The sequence below is a fragment of the Sorex araneus genome, chromosome 2 (genome assembly GCF_027595985.1).
Source record: "Sorex araneus isolate mSorAra2 chromosome 2, mSorAra2.pri, whole genome shotgun sequence".
NCBI classification, from domain to species: domain Eukaryota; kingdom Metazoa; phylum Chordata; class Mammalia; order Eulipotyphla; family Soricidae; genus Sorex; species Sorex araneus.
In genome coordinates, this window is record NC_073303.1 from 296,069,706 (window position 1) to 296,077,889 (window position 8,184).

The 8,184-nt window shown below is 39.1% G+C and overlaps 1 non-coding gene across 1 annotated transcript; it reads right to left on the bottom strand.

Moving 5' to 3' along the window:
- Positions 1 to 6,069: 6,069 nt before the first annotated feature.
- Positions 6,070 to 6,142, bottom strand: TRNAK-CUU (transfer RNA lysine (anticodon CUU)). Its single transcript has one exon. It is a non-coding gene; the product is annotated as a tRNA-Lys (tRNA).
- Between the last annotated feature and the right edge of the window lie 2,042 nt (positions 6,143 to 8,184).

Consider the following 8,184-nt stretch of genomic DNA (forward strand, 5'->3'; position numbering starts at 1 on the left):
TACACTGGTGAAGAGACTGGTGTTGGAACATCATGTGACTAAAATCCAATAATGAACAACTTTACAACTGTGTATCTCACTGTAGCACTGTCATCGCACTGTCCTCCAGTTGTTCATAGATTTTCTTGAGCAGGCACCAGTAACGTCTCCATTATGAGACTTGTTACTGTTTTTGGCATGTCGAATACGCCACGGGTAGTTTGGCAGGCTCTGCCGAGTGGGCGGGATGCTCTCGGTAGTTTGCCAGGCTCTCTGATAGGGACGGAGGAATCGAACCCGGGTCAGCCGTGTGCAAGGCAAACGCCTTACCCGCTGTGCTATTGCTCCAGTCCATCTCACTGTAATTAAATAAAAATTTAAAAAGACAGCGAGGAAGAAGCAGAACCCTTGAAGAAATCAACTGTTGACACAAAAATTAAAACAGTAACCAAAAGTGTCCTCCAGAATGAAAGCCTGAACCTAGGTGCACTTACTAGAGAGTTCTTTCAGGCCTTCAAAGACCTGATTTCTACCTTTCTCTGTTCTAGCTTCCAGAAAGCTGGAGTAACATGAACCCTCCTAAACCTTACTATGGGGTCAAAATTATTCTGACACCCCAACCAGACATAAACATCACCACAAAACAAAATTACAGAGAAATATCCCCGATGGACATAGATCATCAACAAAATAGCAGCAAATCAAATCCAAAAACACATTGAAAGAAAGGATCATAATGGGATTTGCCCCAGAGATTCAGGGATAGTTTAATATATGCAAATTAATCAGTGTGATACATCATATCGATATAAGATAAAAATCATGAGATCATACCAATAGATGCACAGGAAACATTTTACAAGATACCTTTAATGATAAAACCTCTCAACTAGGGCTGCAAAGAGAGTGCAGTTCATAAAGCACTTGCCTTAGAATGGGTAACCTCTCTTTAATCCCCAGAGCCCACATTTGATCCCCAGAGAATTGCCAGATGTAAACCCTGGCACAGCCATTGTGGCATAAAAACTAACTAAATAAATAAATGAAAATGACTCTTGACAAAACCAGTATAGAAGGAAACTCCTTAATATAACAATGGCCAGTTAAAATCTGAAAGTCTTTCCTCTAATATTTGGCAAGTCAAGGATGTACACTTATCACTATTATTAAACAGAGTATTGGTAGTTCTTTCCACAGCAATTAGGCAAGAAAGAAATCTAGTCAGATCTATATTGGTAAAAAAAATCATTTTCATTATTTGCAGATGTTATTAAACTATAAAAAATCCTGGAAATCCTACAAAAAATCTCCTAGACAGAATAAACCTATACAGTAGCATACAGAGCTACAAAATCAATATTGAGAAATGCATGGCCTTTCCAATATGCAGCATTTCAATAGAAGAGAAAAAAAATCCCATTCACAGACATGCCCCCCTAAATCAAGTGCATCAACTAAACAAAGAAGGTAAAAGAATTTATGCAAAAAACCCTATACATTATTATTTAAAAAAAATAGAAAATAAGGAAATGGAAACACAAGCCCTGTTCATGAATTGAGAAGAATAACATTGTTAAAAATGACCATCCTACACAAAACATGATATAGATTCGATGTAGTTGCCATTAAAATTCCCATTGCATTTTTAAAGAATGTGGGCCAAGTGCTATCTTAATACACATCTTAATGTGTCTGGAGTAATAAAACTCCCCCAATAGACAAAGCAATTCTTTGGGGCAATCTGCATTTGTATGTTCATTGTTGCAGTGTTTACAATAGCCAAAATCTGGAAAATACTGGAGTGCCCAAAAACAGATGACTGGTTAAAGAAACTTTGGTACATCTACACAACGGAATACTATGCAGCTGTTAGAAAAGATGAAGTCATGAAATTTGCTTATAAGTGGATCAACATGGAAAGTATCATGTTAAGTGAAATGAGTCAGAAAGAGAGGGACAGACATAAAAAGATCGCACTCATCTGTGGAATATAAAGTAACAGAGTGGGAGACTAACACCCAAGAGTAATAGAGATAAGAACCAGGAGGTCTTCCCCTCATCTTGGAAACTGGCCTCACATGCTGGGGCAAAAGGCAGCTGAGATAGAGAAGGGAACACCAAGTATAGGATGTTGGGAGGACCCATTCAGGTTGAAAGATGTGTGCCGAAAGTAGACTATAGACTGAACATGATGGCCACTCAATACCTCCATTGCAAACTCCAACACCCAAAAGGAGAGAGAACAGAAGGGAATGCCCTGCCACAGAGGCAGGGTGGGGTGATGGGGGGAGGGGTGGAGGTGGTGGGAGGGATATTGGGAATATTGGTGGAGGTGAATGGACACTGGTGGAGGGATGTAAATGATCACTGTATGACTGAAATGTAAACTCAAAAGTTCATAAGTTTGTAACTGTACCTCATGGTGATTCACTAATAAAAAAATTTTAAAAATAAATAAAAATACAATTGCATAGGACAGAAAAATATTGGTGAGCGTTTTCTTTCTGACTTTAAATTAAACTGCAAAGCTATGAAAGTTATGACTGTGTAGTACTGGAATAAATAAAAAATAAATTCTCAGATCACTGGAATAGAATTGAGAGCTCAGAGATCCTCAAGATATATGGACAGCTTATCTTTGACAAAAGGTCAAGTTGTAAGAAGTAAAACAAAGAAAATCTCTTCAAAAAGTGGCACTGCTTGGCCATGTGCAAAACGTTATAAAATAACTTGAATGTCTATGTCATGTAATGCACAAAATTTATTCAAACTGGATTAAAGACCTTTATATTATACCCAAATCTGTAGATCACACCTAGGAAAGCAGGTAGAACTGTAATGATGTTAACTCCAGAGGCATCCTCAATGCTGTATGGTAGCCTAGAGGACAAACAAACAAACAAACAAACAAAACTAATGTGATTACATCAAATTAAGAAGTTTCTCTACTACGAAAGAAATAGCAAGAGCCAGAGAATAGTAAGCAGGGCACTAGCCTTGCACGTGGCCTAGCTGGGTTCAATCTCTAGCAACCCATATGGTTCTTTGAGCACTGCCAGGATTAATCCCTGAGCCTGGATCCAGGAGTAAACCCTGAGCACCACTATATGTCACCCAAGACAAAAACAAACAAAGAATAAATAACTAGAAAAAAAGAATTAAGAGTCCATTCAATATACACAGCGGACAAAAGGCTAATACCCATGATATACAAAATACTCATAAAACTTTACCCAAAAAGCTGACAAACCCATTAAGAAATGGGGAGAAGAGCCTGCAAAAGAAGATGGATAATTGTCATATGAAAAATATGCTTTTGTCATGACTTACCATCAGGGAAGTGCAAATTAAAGTAATGAGATAATCACCTCACACAAATGAGATTGGCACATATCAAAGAAAGCAGGAAACATCAACATTGGTGAGCATGTGGTGAAAAAGACATCTTCACTCTCTTGGTAGTATTGTTGTCTAATTCAGCCCCTGAAGAAAACAGTATGGACACTTCCACAAAAAAGTTAAAATTGTGCTTCCATATAACCCAGAGATTACACTTAGCATCTACTCCAAAGGCCCCCAAACAATATTTAGAAATGGTATTTGTGCTCCTATTTTATCTGTGGAAGCAAAGATGGGTCTCATTCTCCTGATTCTGAAAGAGCTTCCATTGCGGCACCATTGGAAAGAACGAGTAAAGAGAGGCTTCTAAAATCTCAGGGCTACACATCCAAAGAAAACAAAAGAAACCGGTGTTGGCACGGATGTGGGAAGAAAGGGACTCTTCTTCACTGCTGGTGGGAATGCCAACTTGTTCAGCCCTTTTGGAAAACAATAAGGATGATTCTCAAAAAATTAGAAATTGAGCTCCCATTTGACCCAGCAATACCACTCCTGGGAATATATCCCGGAGAGGCAAAAAGGTATAGTAGAAATGACATTTGCATTTCTATGTTCATTGCAGCACTGTTTACAATAGCCACAATCTGGAAAAAAACGGAGTACCCAAAAACAGATGACTGGTTAAAGAATCGTTGGTACATCTACACAATGGAATACTATGCAGCTGTTAGAAAACATGAAGTCATGAAATTTGCAAGTGGATCAACATGGAAAGTATCATGTTGAGTAAAATGAGTCAGAAAGAAAGAGACAGACATAGAAAGATTGCACTCATATGTAAAATATAATGTAGCAGAGAGGTATGATCTAGCAATGATGCAACTTCTGACAGAAATTTTTCTGGACTTAGTTACTAAAATACTAAAATACAGAAATCCAAAACCTCGTGGCCACTATTGTAGCCACATGACCTCATATCTCTTCATTCTTGGCAATGGAAAAATTATTATCAAATGCTACCTTTCCAGCAGGTCTGGCTTTGGGGAGGGGGGGGAACTCCAAACAATAATAATGAGTTTTTTTTGTTGAAATATTGAATGTAATCAAAGTAAAGAGAAAGTAAAGTGAAATTTATTAGCTACACAGGCGGGGTGGGGGACTGGGGAGGTGGAGGCGTGGGGGGGAGGTTAACTGTGGTTCTTGGTGGTGGAATATGTGCACTGGTGAAGGGATGGGTGTTTGAACATTGTGTAACCGAGACTTAAGCCTGAAAGCTTTGTAACTTTCCACATGGTGATTCAATAAAAAATAAAAATTAAAAAAACTCAGGGCTAAGATGAATGGAAACGTTACTGAAACTGCTCGAGAAATTCAACAATCAACGAGATGATGATGATGATGATGATGATGATGATGATGATGATGATGATGATAATGATGGTGATGATGATGATGATTTTTTCTATAGCTCTGTCAACAAGTCAAAATTTGGGACAAATTTAAGTGCAAAAACATATGAGCAAAAGAAGAAATTGTGGTAGTACGTATAAATAGTGGAATACTATTCAGCTTTAAGAGATGAAATCTTGCAGTTTGCTGCTAAGTTGTTGAAACTAAAGAGTTTCATGCTAGTGAATTAGTCAAAGGGAGAGGAATAAATACAGAATGGCATCTCATATGTGGGATATAAAGAAACATAATAAGGGAATAATGAATGGACAGTGGTGAAAAGACCCTGAGAATCAGTATACAGAAGAAATTTTGCCAAGAATGAGCACTAGTGTTGGTGTGGGAGGGATCTCAAATCATCGGTAATGAAACATTGACGCGCTAATGGTGGATGTCGTATTGGGACACTGTATGCCTAAAATATTATTAACAGCATTGTCGATCACAGTGTCTAAATTTGAGAATAAATGTTTTAAGGGAAAGGAAATCATTGTTTCCTGTTGTGAAAGCTGCTTGAGTTAGCTGCACATGCTATTGCTACAGCCACACTACATTTTAATTTTGTTTTGTTTTAGGGTGACACCTGGAGATGCTTAGAGGTTACTTCTGGTGCTGCACTCAGGAATCACTCCTGACAATGCTCAGGAGACCATATGGGATGGTGGAGATTGAACCCTGGTCAGCCACATGCAATGCAAATGCTCTACCCCTGTGCTATCATTCCAGTTGTATCTATAGCCACAGCTTTCTCTTGAGTACTGAACTGCTCTCTTGGTTTGTCATCCCATGTGTAGGGGCAATAAGAGCTTCCCAACATTTCTAACCCCAGATTTATGCATCATCCTTTGTTGGCTTCTCTCTCTTCTCATTAAATGCCCCGTTTGAGGAATCCACCTCCTTCTGATGTGCTCAAACAACAGAATCTAAATAAATGAAATACTCCTAAAACCAAATCTCAAGCTTCTCCCTCTAATCTCAACTTACTTAAACTATCATGATTTTGTAGAAACTTATGAAGGAAAACATGATTTATAGTAGAAATAAACTTCATGGGCGTTCGCCTCTCACGCGGCCGACCCAAGTTCGATTACTCCGCCCCTCTCGGAGAGCTTGACAAGCTACTGAGAGTATCTAGCCCAAGCGGCAGAACCTGGCAAAGCTACCCGTGTGTATTGGATATGCCAAAAACAGTAACAATAAGTCTCTCAATGAGAGATGTTACTGGTGCCCGCTAAAACAAATTGATGAGCAACGGAATGACAGTGAATTACAGTGACAGTGAATTCTAATTCATTTAGCACACGCCCAATGTGGGGCTCAAACCCACGATTCTGAGATTAAGAGTCTCATGCTCTACCAACTGAGCTAGCTGGGCCATGGGTAGGGCATTTGCCTTGCACACTGCCTACCCCTGTTCGATTCCTCCACCCCTCTTGGAAAGCCCAGCAAGCTACTGAGTGTATCTGGCCTTCACAGCAGAACCTGGCAAGCTCCCTGTGGCATATTTGATATGCCAAAACCCGTAACAATAAGTCTCAGAATGGAAACGTTACTGGTGCCCGCTTGAGGAAATTGATGAACTATGGGAGGACAGTGCTACAGTGCTTTAATTAATTTAGAGTCTGTAAAATTTCTTTTATAACTAATGTAGTGGTTTATATTCAAGTCAACAAGAATGAACAAACCAAAGATTTTTTTCTCATCTAGATATTAAATTTTATTTCCAGTTTTCAAAATCTTTCCTGAATGTAAAAAAATGTCCCATGAACGTATGAAGAATATCATAACTAAGGGATTAAAATTTTACTGTTTTGTTTTGAGGCTACAGTGGCAGTGCTCAGGAATTACTCCTGACTCTGTGCTCAGGGACAACTTTTGGTAAAGCTTATGGGACCAGATGTGGTGCGGGGGATCAAACCCAAGTTGGAAGCATGCAAAATATTAACCTTAACCCCTATACTATCACTCCAGCCTTCAGGGTTAATTTTGAGAAATTAAATCTAATTTATGCTCTATATCTAATATTCTAGATGATTTTAAAACTCCTTATCTCTATAAATCTTTCTAACAAGAATAATTTTATCTGAATCTGAACTAAAGTAACAGTCTAAAAGTTTTCCCATTTTTTTTCCTCTGAAGGCATAAATTAATTACCTCTGAAGGCATAAGTCCATTATGATTATGGGTTTAAACAAATAAGTTCTTGGGGCTAGAGAGATAGCACAGCGGGTAGGGCGTTTGCCTTGCACGCGGCCGACCCGGGTTCAAATCCCAGCATCCCATATGGTCCCCTGAGCACGGCCAGGGGTAATTCCTGAGTGCAGAGCCAGGAGTAACCCCTGTGCATCGCCAGGTGTGACCCAAAAAAGCACACACAAAAAAAAAACAAATAAGTTCGAATAATTTAGGAAAATAACTCTGCATGTTTAATATCATCTCTTTGTGGCTTGACACTGATAATTCCTAAGTTAGTTATTGCTTAAGTGAGGGAGGAATTTCTCTTCTACGTCCCAGTAAAGCATTAGCGAATAGCTGAGTTGGCTTCTTCATAGTTCTTCCCTCCTTAAACATTCGCTCCCTCAAGAAAAACAAATTTCCAGCAGGTAGGACGTTTGCCTTGCACGCTGCCGACCCGGGTTCTAATCCCAGCATCCCATATGGTCCCCTGAGCACCGAAAGGGGTAATTCCTGAGTGAAGAGCCAGGAGTAACCCCTGTGCATCGCCGGGTGTGACCCAAAAACAAAAAAAAAAGAAAAAAGAAAAACAAATTTCATCTGATGAGTTTCTTCCTGTCTGGTTAATCTGAAAAAGTAAGTCTTCCTCAGTCAACATCAAACTGAATTTCCCAACTGTCACTCATTTTGGATGCTCCTTAACTGCCACCAAGTATCGAAAAATTACATATAAGCATGTTGGGCTGATAGAGGTTTTGTTCCCAAGGCCACATTCACTGTCCTGCAGCAATCCTGCTGCAATACAAATCTCAATAGAGCCAACAGAGCCTGTGGTCTGTGCGAGGAAGCAAGAGTGAAATGCAGAGAACCAAGCACTGGAGAGGCCCTGGGAAGACTTCATCTGGCATCAATTGTGTAATCTTTAAGAAGACACCAAGTGCCTCTGAGCCTTAATCTCCTCGCATATGTATTGAAGAGAATAGCTGTGTCCCATAAATCTCAGAATAATTTTGGAAAGACACAAATGAGCTAATGTGCATTTTGCATGCTTGAAATTGCTTAACCAATGTACTGCCACTGTTATAATCATAGTCTCGGTGTTTTTTTTTGGTTTTGTTTTTTATTTTAGAAATCCCAAGTTGAAATATTGGAATATTAATCACATAACCACTTTCTATTCAATATTCTGAACTCTGTTATTTGAAGATGATTCTAGATGCATCCAACCAGCCAGTACCTTTC